This window comes from Corylus avellana, chromosome ca2 (assembly GCF_901000735.1).
Source record: "Corylus avellana chromosome ca2, CavTom2PMs-1.0".
In the NCBI taxonomy this organism is placed as follows: domain Eukaryota; kingdom Viridiplantae; phylum Streptophyta; class Magnoliopsida; order Fagales; family Betulaceae; genus Corylus; species Corylus avellana.
The window spans coordinates 19196502-19210928 of NC_081542.1; positions in this window are offsets into that span (position 1 = coordinate 19196502).

The following is a 14427-nucleotide window of genomic DNA, read 5'->3' on the forward strand; positions in this document are numbered from 1 at the left end:
CTGAGATCTTAATTGTTGTTTTTCTATATTTCACGTGTCAGCCTTATTAGTTATTCAGCAATATAGACTAAACGCACCGTTTAAACTTTATTTAACAATTCGCAATTCTCGTGTTTGGCTTAAAAAATATCTTAACTAATAACTTGTCAGCGTTGTCCTCATCTTCATGACTAAAAATCTATAAAACAAAAAAACAGAGTAGCTCAACCTCGGGCCCTACACGACGTCCGCATGAGTAGTGACCTAATCAACGACGAGTTTAATTGTATGAAATTACAAGAACGTAATTTGTGCTGCTCACCATGCACAAAGGGGCCTACTCATTCTTAGAAGAAAAAAGAAAAAGCCTAGCATGGTTTAGTAGATTTCTCAAAGCCTGAATTGTATATATAATACTCTCCCGCTCATTTTCACAAAACCTCACACTACCCTCTCCAATTTGCTGAAAGGTTCCATCTCTGGCACATTTTTCCCTCCTTCTCTATTTCTGCTGCAAGTTTTCAGTTTAGACTCTATGCTTGATCCTTTGATCCATCTCCTCGCTCATTTCTGTAAATTTGAATTTCTCTCTTACTCTCAGGCTCATTTTTCTCTCCTTTTCTGTTGCTGCTGCAAGTTTTCATATTAGTCATTGTGCTTGATCCTTCAATCCATCTCCTTGCTCATTTCTATAAATTTGATTTCTCTCATACTCTCCAGCTCATTTTTTCTCTCCTTCTCCGTTGCTGCTGCAAGTTTTCAGGTTAGACTCTATGCTTGATCCTTCGTTCCATCTCCTCGCTCATTTCTATAAATTTGAATTTCTCTCATACTCTCCGACTCATTTTTCTCTTCTTCTCTATTGCTGCTGCAAGTTTTCAGATAATTAGACACTTTGCTTGATCCTTTGATCCATCTCCTCACTCATTTCTATAAATTTGATTTCTCTCCTACTCTCCAGCTCATTTTTTCTCTCCTTCTTTGTTGCTGCTGCAAGTTTTTAGGTTAGACTCTATGCTTGATACTTCGATCCATCTCCTCGCTCATTTTTGTAAATTTGAATTTCTCTCCTACTCTCTACTCTCCCTGTAAATTTGAATTTATCTCCTACTCTCTACTATCTGAATCTAATATTTAGCCTGTAAATTTGAATTTCTCTACTACTCTCTACTCTCTGAATCTAAATATTTAGTTCATATTCTGCTTATATCTTGATGGAAGCAAGTTTTGTTCAGGTAGGATTTTGCAGATTATTTTACCTGATATTATATAGAACAACACTGATTTTTATATGTAATGCTCCAATATTAGGTATGGCATATATCTTTTGACGTATTAATGGATATATTAGGAGAGATTGCCGAATGATTTTCCTAATCATTTGGATTGGCGTACTGAGAGAGGTTGTGTGTTGAATGCAGTGATAAAACAACCGAGGGATTGCAGTAAGTGACTTCCAGTTTATTTTGCTAAGAAAATGAATGGAGTAACATTTTATACCACTGCATTATTGGTCATTGTTGTCCTGATTTTAATTATATTATTTTTTAGAAATTAATTATATACTATTTTGTTGTGACATGTGTTGGGCTATTGGGAGTGTAGAAGCTGTTCCAGCGGCAGTGAATATCAAACGTAGAGCTAAAGGTTTAAATTTAATAAAATTGTCTTGTCAAGAACTTTTGGATTGTTGCAAAGAAGAGGAAGAAGAATGCTATTTGAATTCTACTCTACAAGCTTTGAACTAGATTAAAGATAATGACATTATGACAAAAAAATGAGTATCCTTACGAATGAATTAAATGTGAATGCAGAGCCAAAACTGAAGAACAACTAAAAACATTACAATTTCTATATATTTTTTTTTATATCTTTGTTATATATATATATATACTAACTCTTTATTTTCTCTTTCACTCGAAATTGATTGCAGTGTATACTGAAAACCGAAAAAGTTAGACTCCACAGACGAAATTGAGCTTTTTAGGCATGTGGTGCAACAACTTGTAGCTGGTGGTGTTGTAATAACTAAAGTGTTGGGTTATGTTTTGGCTCATTCGGTTTGCATGTAAAGTTGGTGAAAATGAAGCATCTCAAAGTGTTCAAAAACAGACTCAGGCCATGTCCGGACCCCCAGAAGTCAGGTCCGGACCCAGTTTCCAGAGAATTCCTGTTGAATGACCTGTCCGGACCACCAGAAGAAGGGTCTGGACACAGAAACCAGCAACCCTGTTTTGATGGGCAGGTCCGGACAGCCAGAAGCTGGGTCCGGACCTGATTTCCAGAAACTGGATTTTGAAGGAGAGGTCCGGACCGCCAGAAGCTGGGTCCGGACCCCATTTCCAGAAACGATTATTGTCAAGGGAAGGTCCGGACACCAGATTGCTCATGTCCGGACATGGCTGCTTTATTTTGTTTTATTTTCTATTTAAACACGATTTTGCTACATTTATATGTACGTATTTCTTTGGAGAGCAAAATCAGAGAGCTTAGAGAGAGATATTGTTCTAGCTTATTTGAGAAGGGATTAAATACGTGAAGCCAATCGGAGTTCCGGTGAAAGGAAATCTTATAGAAGAATTGTGCCAGATGTTCTGGAAAGGGTACTGCGGTAGAAGTCAAGTGGGTCGCTTGTCGTGTACAAGGAAGAGTAAATTGCAAAGGTTTTGTAATTCTTCTTGTATTCCTTATTCTTCTTATAGTGGATTGATTTCCTGGGTTTGGCTGCCCCGGAGAGGTTTTACATTTAGAGAGTTCTCTAAATGGTTTCCTCTTCGTAACCAAATATCTGTGTTCTTGATTTTCATTACATATCTGTATTTGGTTGATTATTGATTGTTAGGTCAGATCTTATTCCGCTTAATATTTGTAAATCACCTAGACATTTGAATAGGTGTCGTTTGGAGTCGTTTTTAAATTTTTCATAAAGAATTTAAGAAACTTGAAGGGTAAGTGTAATTAATTTTTAATTGTTGTAACAATGAAAATGCAATCATTTCTCACTTTTTTGTTTTGTTTTTATAATAGAATATTTATGAAGGGTCCGACAAGGTTCAGAAAAAAAGATGAAAAAATTATGAAACATGCAATCCTAATAATCAGATTTGATCATTATTTGAAGCAACACAAAAATTTCCGGTGGATAAAAACCTCATATGGCGAAAGTTGGGGAATAAAGGGACATTGAAAGATTGCTAGTGATTCTAGTCTTTCAGTTGGAGGCAAAGTGAATTTGAGAAGACAATTACTTTCCTTGGCTTACATTCTGATATTGAAGGCTTGATGATATTGGACGCTTGATGATATTGGAGGCTTGATTTTCACAACTAGTTTTAACAATAGCACGTTGAATTGTCAGTTTTTCTATTTTGATTTAAATAATTCAGAAACTTTCATTTCTAGTTAAGATGTATCCTAACACTCTGAATCTCTGAGATCTTAATTGCTTTTTGCGAATTTTGATAGTATTTATTTTTTTCTATATTTCTACACTCTGAATATCTGAGTTCTTAATCTTTGAGATCTTAATTGCTTTTTGCGAATTTTGATAGTATTTATTTATTTTCTATATTTCTACACTCTGAATATCTGAGATCTTAATTGCTGTTTACGAATCTTAACTACAAGGGGTAAGTGTAATTAATTTTTAATTGTTGTAACAATGAAAATGCAATCATTTTCTCACTTTTTTGTTTTGTTTTTATAACAGAATATCTATGAAGGGTCCGAAAAGGCTCTAACAAAAGATGGAAAAATTATGAAACATGCAATCCTAATAATTAGATTTTATCGTGATAAGAAGGAGCACAAAAATTTCTGGTGGATAAAAAACTCATATGGCAAAGTTGGGGAATAAAGGGTTATGTAAAGATTGCTCGTGATTCTAGTCTTCCAACTGGAGGCAAAGTGAATTTATATGTCACTCTCCAATATGTATTGACTACTAATGTGTTAATAGATATATTAGGAGAGATTGCTGAATGATTTTCCATATCATTGAGATTGGTGTACTAAGAGAGGTGGTGTGTTGAAGGGATAAATGCAAAATTGATTCCTGTGGTTGGCTTAATTTACAAATCACTCCCTGTGGTTTAAAAAATAATTTATAGGTCCCTAGGGTAGGCCAAAATAGCATTTTACTCCCTGAACTCATTTTTCGTTAAATAACTTAATGGAAACCGTTACATTTCTACATCACACCCAATAAAAATAAGACACGTGTTCTTTTTTATTTATGTTTTTAAAAAATGACAAATAAGCTTTTCCACGTCATTTTGAGGCTCCAACACACACTCCACGTCAAATTAAATAAACCTAATTCTTTATATCCCTTGTGCCGCCGTTGTCTTCATCTTCGGATGGGTGTGATCTTCGATCTGTGAGTTACTCTGAGATTTTTGGGCTTCTACGTTTTCGGATTAGTGCATTTTTGGGCAGTCTTTCTATGGAAATTCTTATTTGTTTTTGGACATTGAAGCATCTTCAAAAAGTTTCCGGGCATAGGAAACAATCTATTCCTTTCTCTTTGTGTCGTCTTTTTTGAGGAAGATGAAGACGACGGCGGCAAGAATCGGTGGGGAAGATGAAGATGATGGCAAGAATCATAGGTGGAGATGAAGACGACGGCGGCACATGGGATATATAGGAATTAGGTTTATTTAATTTGCGGTGGAGTGTGTGTTGGAGCCTCAAAATGACGTAAAAAAGCTTAGTTGTCATTTTTTAAAAGCATAAATAAAAAAAGAACACGTGTCTTAATTTTATTGGGTGTGATGTGGTAATGTAACGGTTTCCGTTAAGTCAGGGAGTAAAATATTATTTTGGCTTACCCTAGGGACCTATAAATTATTTTTTTAGCCACAGGGAGTGATTTGTAAATTAGGCCAACCACAAGGACCAATTTTATATTTATCCCCATGTTGAATCCAATCATAAATCAACCGAGCAATTGCCGTAAGTGACTTCTAGTTTATTTTGGTAAGAAAATTAATTGAGTTGTACCACTGCGTTATTGGTAAATTTTGTCATGATTTTAATTATATTATTTTTTAGAAACTAATTGTATATTATTTTGTTGTATACATGTGTTGGGCTATTGTGAGAGCAGTGGCATTGAATATCAAACATAGAGTTGAAGGTTTAAATTTAATAAAATTGTCTTGTTAAGAAATTTTGGATTGTTGCAAAGAAGAGGAAGAAGAATGCTATTTGAATTCTATTCTACAGACTTTGAAAAATTATGAAACATGCAATCCTAATAATTGGATTTGATCGTGATTTGAAGGAGCAGAAAAATTTTTGGTGGATAAAAAACTCATATGGCGAAAGTTGGGGAATAAAGCGATACGAAAAGATTGCTAGTGATTCTAGTTTTCCAACTAGAGGCAAAGTGAACTTGAGAAGACAATTAATTTCCTCGACTTACAATCTGATATTGAAGGCTTTATGATATTGGAGCCTTGATTTTCACAGCTAGTTTTACAATAGCACGTTGAATTGTCGGTTTTTCTGTTTTGATTTAAATAATTCAAAAACTTTCATTTCCAGTTAAGATAGACCATAACAATACATATTTTACAGCCTTAGTGAGCTATGCAAAGCAGCTAAGGTAAGAGCTGCAAGTTTGCAACCTTAGCTTCTCTTGTTACACGGAAATCTGTCAACAGTTTGCATATGAAGCAATGCATATTAGAACTTTACAATATCTTTTGAATGCTGCTTTACAAATTTATTCATTTATATCCATTCAAGAGCAGGGGGAGGCAGAAAAGGGATTCAAAGTTTTTACAAATAGTACTATCTGACTTTTTATTTTTTATTTTTATGGTACGTGATGGCGGCGGTGACCACAACATCATTCTTTAGCATAACTCCATTATAAAAGTTTGTAGGGGACAGCCACAGAGGAATAGACTAGAGTGTAATTCAAAGGTTCAAAACTATGTTGAAGAAAATGAAGTTGAATACAAAATGATTAATTAAAGCATAGGCGATCGATAGGCGTACGCATATTGCATGTAAATTTGACTTACGTCGCTCCTGGAAACTTGATCCTTATAGATACGGGTTTCCTCTTCGGTCATCGTACATTTGAATTCATCATCGGATCCAAGATCTTCATGTACGCAATAGGCAAACAATTAGAAACCCTAGCTACCCACCTCGCCTCTGCTCTCTACCCTATTTTCTTTTCTTTTCCAAAAGCTGAGAAAATGCCCAAAAAAACTCTTATACAAGGGCGACTCAGGCCCCCAATTAATTAAGCACCCAACTAATAATTATACAATAAATATTTTTCTAAAAGAAATATTTTAGAAAAATATAGTGGAGTTTGCTAGGATCCCTGCTACATAACATTATGATACTTACTTGGGTCTCCCTGCCTTGGTTGGCAAGTCGAGAACAGCTGCTTTTCGGAATATAATTGAACGGGTGTGGAAACGTCTACAGGACTAGAAACTAAAATTCTTTTCCCAAGCGGGAAGGGACATTTTATTAAAGGTGGTAGTCCAAGCCATACCAACTTATTGCATGAGCGTCTTTCGTCTACCGAAGGTTCTATGTTCGAAGATTAACTCACTTATACAAAAGTTTTTGTGGGGCCAAAAGGACAAGGAGAGTAGAATTTCGTGGATGAGTTGGAGTCGTATGGGGTTGTCAAAGTGGCAGGGAGGCATGGGGTTTAGAGATTTCACGAATTTTAATAAGGCCCTCCTCGCTAAACAATGTTGGAGAAATTTGGAGAGTTGGCAACGGAGAAAATATTCGCATTTGGCAAGATAGATGGATCCTGAAATTCTCCACTTTTAAGATACATTCTCAACCTCGCAGGCTTGATCCAACTGCAAAGGTCAGCAGCCTTATAGACAAGAAACCAAGTGGTGGAATACGGCATTGGTGGATCAATTATTCTCTCCCGATGAAGCCAAGCTCATTTTGTCTATCCCCATTAGTTGCAGCGATCAAACAGATATACTTACTTGGAGGGGTACAACTAAGGGCACCTTCTTTGTCTGCAATGCATACCATATGCAAAATGAGATTGAAATGGCGAGACAAGCAACGGGCTCATCTCATAATGTACTCAGTTGGGTGTGGGAGAAGTTGTGGAACTTGCCAATACCAAATTCTGAGAAGAATTTCATGTGGAGAGCGTGTCATGACATTTTACCCACTCGAGCAAATCTTTTCAAACGGAAAATCATTGAATCCCCGAAATGTCCAATCTGTGAACAAGAAGAGGAGACAACTATACATATTCTGTGGCTCTGCCCTTCGGCTATGGACGTCTGGAGCGAGGGCGCCAGAACTTTCTAGAAATGCTCATACAGGGAACCAAATTTCCTCCAGTTAGTTGAGAAGATGATAAAGCGTTGCGAGGTTGAGGAATTTCTGCAGTTCATGGGTATCGCACGACGGCTTTGGTTACGTCGGAATGATCTGGTGTATGGGGGTAGTCTCTAGCACCCGGCAGAGATTATTCATCATATGCATTCAGCCTGGTTAAACTACAAGGCTGCACATGCAATGGTCCCTACCACACGAGAAATTGGTCGTCAGTTCCAGTGGCTTGCTCCTCCAATAGGCTGGATTATGGCCAATTGGGACGCTTCGGTTGATCGTACACGAGGGAGTTGAGGTATGGGAGTGATAGTCTGGAACCATGCAGGTGATCTACTGGCTGCGAAATGTTGGTTCAGAAAGGGATATTTGGAACCCACGGATGCTGAAGCTCTTGCTGCTATGGAAGCGACTCAACTTTGTTGTGATCTTGGGTATGACTGGATCAAATTTGTGGGAGATGTGAAATTAATAATGGAGGGGATTAACTCTGACAAAGAAGATTGGAGCAAGAAGGGAAACATAATTGATGGCATACGTTCAAATGTTCGAAGATTCTCTCATTGGACTTTTTCTCATGTTCACAGGGAGGCAAACAAAGTAGCTCATGAGCTAGCTCGATTAGTAACAACACAAAACAGGGATGCGTTGTGGTTTTCTAATCCACCCAACTGTATTCAGAAGCTTATTGTTTCTTAGAAAGCTATAATCCCTACTTGAGTTTTCAATAAAGTGATCTCTTTTATCAAAAAAAGATATATATATTAGGTCTCTAATATACTAAAAAGTTAGTAAATAATATCTAATTAAGGCCCCAATTAATAATAGTACAATAAAGATTCTTTCTAAAAAAATATATTTTAAACCTCTAATATGGTAAAACTTAATAGATAGTATCTAATTATCGCCCCAATTAATAATTGTACAATAAAGGTTATTTCTTAAGGCTCTATATCTAAAAGTTAATAAATAGTATCTAATTAAGGCCCCAGTTAATAATTGTACAATAGAGGTTCTTTCTAAAAAAATATTTAATATGGTAGTGTGGACATGTAAAAAATAAATAAATTAAGGCCTCTAATTATGGTAATAGTAATACTAATTGAAAGTCATTATTCATATTAATGGAAAGTCTCAACATCCATAAATTTTTGGAAAGTTCATCAAGTTTATTTTTTTTTGAAAGTCCAATTTTTATTTTCGTGAAAGTCCAAAGTGCATAAATTTTTCCAACATGATTAATTTTTTCTCCAACATCTATTTGAATTAGAAGAATATGGAATGTTTCAACTTGTAAGTCTTATTATTTCAGGTTCTTGAATCAAGTAATAAATCATTCTATATATAATAAGTAATTAAAAAAAAAAAAAGTTTTTAACGAAATTTTACAAATAGAAAAAACTGTTCTAATTAACATATTAAATTATATAAAAACATTTGATTCTATTGCTCTTGCAATTTTTTTTTTTTTTTTTTGAAGTTAATTAAATTTGATGAAATCCTATATAAGATCAACAATATCACACTAAAAATTGAATGGTTATCCATATGTTATCAATTGAAAATGAGATGTTGGAAAACTTAATTATTAATTATGCATCACAAAAAGTAAGAATGGTGATTTTTAAATAAAATAAATATAATATAATAAATATTTAAATATAAGAAAAATGCCTCACTTAAACTTATCGCTTTAGGCCCCAAAATTGCTTTTATATATATTTGGGCTCCATCTGGTAGTGCGACTAGGTGGCTAGCTGTACGTATAAAAAATAAAATAAAAAAATAAAAAATAAATAAAATAAAGAAAGAAAAAAAATGAACGAAATGATCAAAAATTTATAACGTGGATAAACTCAATGAAGTACAAATAGAAAACAGACATTTAGGGAGCATTATGATTAAGGGCCAAAGTTGAGGGATTCAGTCGGTAAAAAAATGAGTCCGTCCTCTCTAAAGACAAGCAATTCCTAGTGAATGATAAGCACTATTAATGAACTTCAAAACAAATCCAACGAAGAGAAGAACTGATCTCCAGTTCTAAAACCTTATGAGGATGAGCAATGATTATTTGTTTTAAATGGAAGTTGAATTGGCAATGTCAACATTTTAATAGTTAATAATTTAGTTGAGGCCCTACATATTTCTGATGTTGATGTCTCATTTATTCTTCTTCTTCATCATTTTGTTTTTGTTTTTTTTCATTTCAAGTAGCTAGCTAGCTAGGTTCAAGCAATCGTGGGAAAGAATGGTTATGATAAAATCACCATTGCAATGGTTAGTATGCATGATTACGCCATGACAAGGGAGCATGATTTGAGTTATTGAAATGATTAATATTGTTTTGCTGGTAATTGGGTGATGGGGGTGATTATGTATTTGATTATTGCATGTTATCATCTCCGCTGCATGCCGATAGCTTCCCATATTTGAGCACCATCGATGATGATTTTGAAAATTGGGAGGTGAGAGAATGACCCGAGAAGGAAATGAATCATTTTCCATTTCACAATGATGCAAGAAGCACGTGACGAGCGTATTTTTATTTTTTGTTTTATGTGATACCAGTAGGAAAGTAGGAATCAACCAAAACTCGAGAAAACAGCTTAGAGAGATTTATTTTATTTTATTTTTTTATCCGGCTTGCCTCCGCATGAAGCAAAGTTTTAGAAGTGTTGATTTGGGTTTACGATTTAAAAATAATTATTTTAAAACGTGTGATTTGAGAGTATGATTTATAAAAATGTAGTTAAGTATTTGGCAAAATCACAGCTTGCCTTTAAAATTGCATTTTATTTTTTTTAAACCCTAAACCCTAAAAAAAAAAAAAAAAAAAAAAATGCAAATTTTCTACATCTTCAAATTGCAATTTTTTTTTTTATTATTATTTTAAAAAAATGCAATCCCAAAAAAATTTATATTTTTTGTCTATAAAATCACAATATAATGTCAAATGCGCTCTCAGTATAATAAAACTATGTATGGTCAAATCGAATCAATGAGTCAATTTTGTTTCAACCTGCTTGACTAATTAATAAACCATATAACCTGTATAAATTAAATTATAATTTTTTATTTTTAAGAAAATTTATATCGTGATCTTGAGGTATACATTTTAGCAAATCACTCCCTCATGCATAAATTTTATTGATTTACTTCATAACTTTCTAATTGTTATCAAATAAACCATTATGTTCAATTTCTGAGTTGTGTTACGTCATATCTAATTAGATGTATTCCTTTTAATAACAAATATTAAAAAAATAAAAAAAATATGAGCATAAGTGACCACCCTAAATGTGAGGGTGTTGTTGCTCGAATTTCCGGAGAGGTGGGATTGGCAGCTAGTCGCTAGCTACTGCCACCCCAAGGGGGTGGCCAGTCGAGCAAAAGTCACCCTTTTGTGAGGAAAAAATGGTATTTGCAATAATTGCATATACCGGTGTTTGAGTTGTACATTTAAGTGCTATATATATTTTCATGGTTCTTCTCCCATCTTGTTACTTTTCAAAATCACCGGTGGATATTTGGGGCCAAAGTTCAAATCTAATGATGATTTTGAGAAGTGCGAAGGAAGAGGGAAGGATTAGTAATACAAAATTGATAAAATGATATACAGAAAATTATGTATAACCTACATCTACATGAAAAAACTCAAAAGGCTACATTTTTCTTTTAGTCGACCAATACAAAATTGACCTATTTATTTATTGTGTAATGTATGATGGAATAGGCTCGGTTTATACAGTTAATTTGGTCACAAAACACCCTTAAATTTAAATGCAGATATCTACTATATATAATACCACTCTCTTATGAGATTATGAAATGGGCTTGTGATTTTTTTGTCCTTTGTTTCCAGAAAAAAAATTACTGAATCGCTTGCTCAATTTTGTCCCTTTATTAAACCACTCCCTAAAATGTCTTTTTTCTTTTAGTTCATTAATTGAGTTCGTCCACTTTATCAAATTAATCATATATTTCGTAATTAAGATTCAAAATAGGCAAAGATAAGAAGAAGTAGTAAGGCTGATGCAAACCAACCTTGCTTTGATTGCTTTGATTCCTTTGCATCGCTACACCAGCAGCATAACAACAAAATAACCAAAGTATGATATAATTAGTTTACCACTCAATTATTGAAAGCATTAATTTTTATCGGGATAAATACTGAAAACATTTGGATTGATCAGCTCAATAAATCAAGAGATCATGCTTCCATTTCATGAAACAAATTAACATACTAATTAGGATGTTGATGCTTCCACAACCATTCTTTCCCTTGATTGTCTGAACCTTGTTGAAATGAAAAAAGAAAAAGAAAATTAAAACTAAAATCAGAAATGCGTAGATCTTCACTTACATTACTAAACAATTACTTGTATATTTTTTTAAGTAAGTTATTTGTTATGTGAACAAAATTAAGGGAAACAAAACAAATTAGTTGTGAGGCCAGAATTAATGCATGGAATAAATGTGGTTTACGTACCTTGCGGTTTGAGCCTAAAAGAAACAACCTCAATGTCGTTATTGAGTGGCCCATCAAACACCACAGCCTGATAGATCTTAATCTTGCCTCCATCGCCAACATCCTTGGCCTCGAATGTTAGATAACATATAAATGCAGTGGATTGCTCACCCATTGCCTTCAAAACCTTTACAAACTCCAGACCTCTATTCTCCTCCTACACGTACGCCAACAAATTTCATCATTAATTAATTAACCTAATTCCTATTAACTAATTAATTAACACATCAAAAAAAAAAAACCTTAAAGCGACGGTTGTATTCGTCGACTGCAAGCTGTGAATACAATTTGAAATCCTTGGACTCGCTGTTTATGTTACATGGTTGAATAAGGTAGACGTCTCCGGGGTTGCCTCTTACGGGGCTAACATCAAAGCCCTAATTAAGGAAACGAATTTGAATTAAAAACAATTAATTAAAGCATAGGCGATCGATAGGGGTACGCATATTGCATGTAAATTTTTTTAATTTGACTTACGTCGCTCTTGGAAACTTGATCCTCATAGATGCGGATTTCCTCTTCAGTCATCGTACATTCGCATTCCTCATCGGATTCGAGCATTGATCTTAACGTACAAAACAAGCAAACAATCAGAAACCCTAGCTACCCACCTCGCCTGATCTCTTTTCTTTTCTCTTCCACCAAAAGCAGAGAAAACGGCCCCGAAAGAGACATATATATGGCATGTTGGATTTTTAAAAATTATTTTCTTTTAATTTTTTGCGAATCATGTTGGAAGCATGGGAAGAAATTTTCATGAATTTAACAAGCAAATAAAGCATTGTAACTACGTACCCCACAGTTATGGTATGAATTTATTTCACCCTTATGGCATGAATTTCAATTGGTTTAAGGCTCCAATATGTAAAAGTTAATAAATAGTATCTAATTAAGGCCTCAATTAATGATTGTACAATAGAGGTTCTTTATAAAAAAAATATTTAATATCATACTGTGGACATGAAAAAAAAAAAAAATTAAGGCCCCTAATTATGGAAAATGATCATCTCCATTTCATTTGAACATGAAATCGAATATCCAGTTAGTTATAGTGGTGGAGTATTTTTGTCCCCTCAAAAAGTGAAAAGACAAAAATACCCCTCCACTATAACTAACTGGATATTATCAAGGAGTATTACACATCCTAAATTTGTTTTTCAAAAGTTGTTTCCCAAATGATGTTTCACTATCTCATGAGATTTATTATTTTGGAAAGTATGTCACCATCTCATCATTTGAGAACCAACTTTTAGGAAACAAATTTGGGATGTTTAGTATTTCTCTATCAAATTTATTTGAACCGGAGAGGATCCTATTCCTTAATTATGGTAATAGTAATTACTAATTAAAAGTCATTATTCATATTCATGGAAAGTCTTAACATCCATAAATTTTGGAAAGTTTATCATGTTTATTTTTTATTTTTTAAAGTCCAAGTTTTATTTCCGTGATAGTCCAAAGTGCATAATTTTTTCGAACATGCATAATTTTTTCTCCAACGTCAATTTGAATTAGAAGAATATGGAAAATTTCAACTTGTAAGCATTATTATTTCAGGTTCTTGAATTAGTAAGTCATTTTATATCTAATAGGTAATTAAAAAAAAAAAAAGTTTTAAACGAATCAAACCGAATCAAAGAGTCAATTTTGTTTCAATTTAATCTATATAACCCTAATAGATTAAATTATAATTTTTTATTTTTAAGAAAAATTATGTAGTGATCTTGAGGTATACATTTTATCAAATCACTCCCTAAGGCTTAAATTTTATTAATTCACTTATAAATTTCTAATTGTTATCAAATAAACCATTATGTTCAATTTCCGTTAAACTTTTAACAGTTGTGTTACGTCATATCTAATCAGACATATTCCTTTTAATAACAAATATTAAAAAAAGTATAAAAAATATGAACATAAGTGACCACCCTAAATGTGAGGGTGCTGGTTGCTCGGACCACCAGAGAGGTGGGATTGGCTACTAGTCGCTGCTGCCACCCCAAGGGGGTGGCCAGTCAAGCAAAAGTTACCCTTTTGTGAGAAAAAAATAATAATAATAATAAATGGTATTTGCTTATACTGTCGTGTCTGAGTTGTAATTATAAATCAACATTGGATCTTTAAGGCCAATGTGTGGAACCTATATAGACCCTACACATACAATGATAATTTTGAAAAATGCAAGAATGTGGGAAGGATCAGGAAAGAAAATGAATAATTTTCCTTAAAGAAGTTTTATCGTAAAAGAAGCTATTCATTGGCTACTTTAGGTTTAGCTACTCATATATAGGGTCCACCTTAACTTCTCTATCTTCTCTCTTTCCTTTTTTTTTTTTTTTTTGGTATTCTAATTTCCCTTCATCACTTCAATTCAAGGATAGAGAACTAGTCTAGTTCTCTTAATCGGAAGATTGAACAATTAAAAGGTGTTTTTTAACATGAGATAACTAGCAATAATAAAATACATATATAATAATTACTTTTCCTCACAATAACCGAATGTTATTATTCAGTTTAGTATCTTTCTTTTAACTCTATAAAATTAATGTACGTGGTGTGCATGGTCTCCATAATATTAA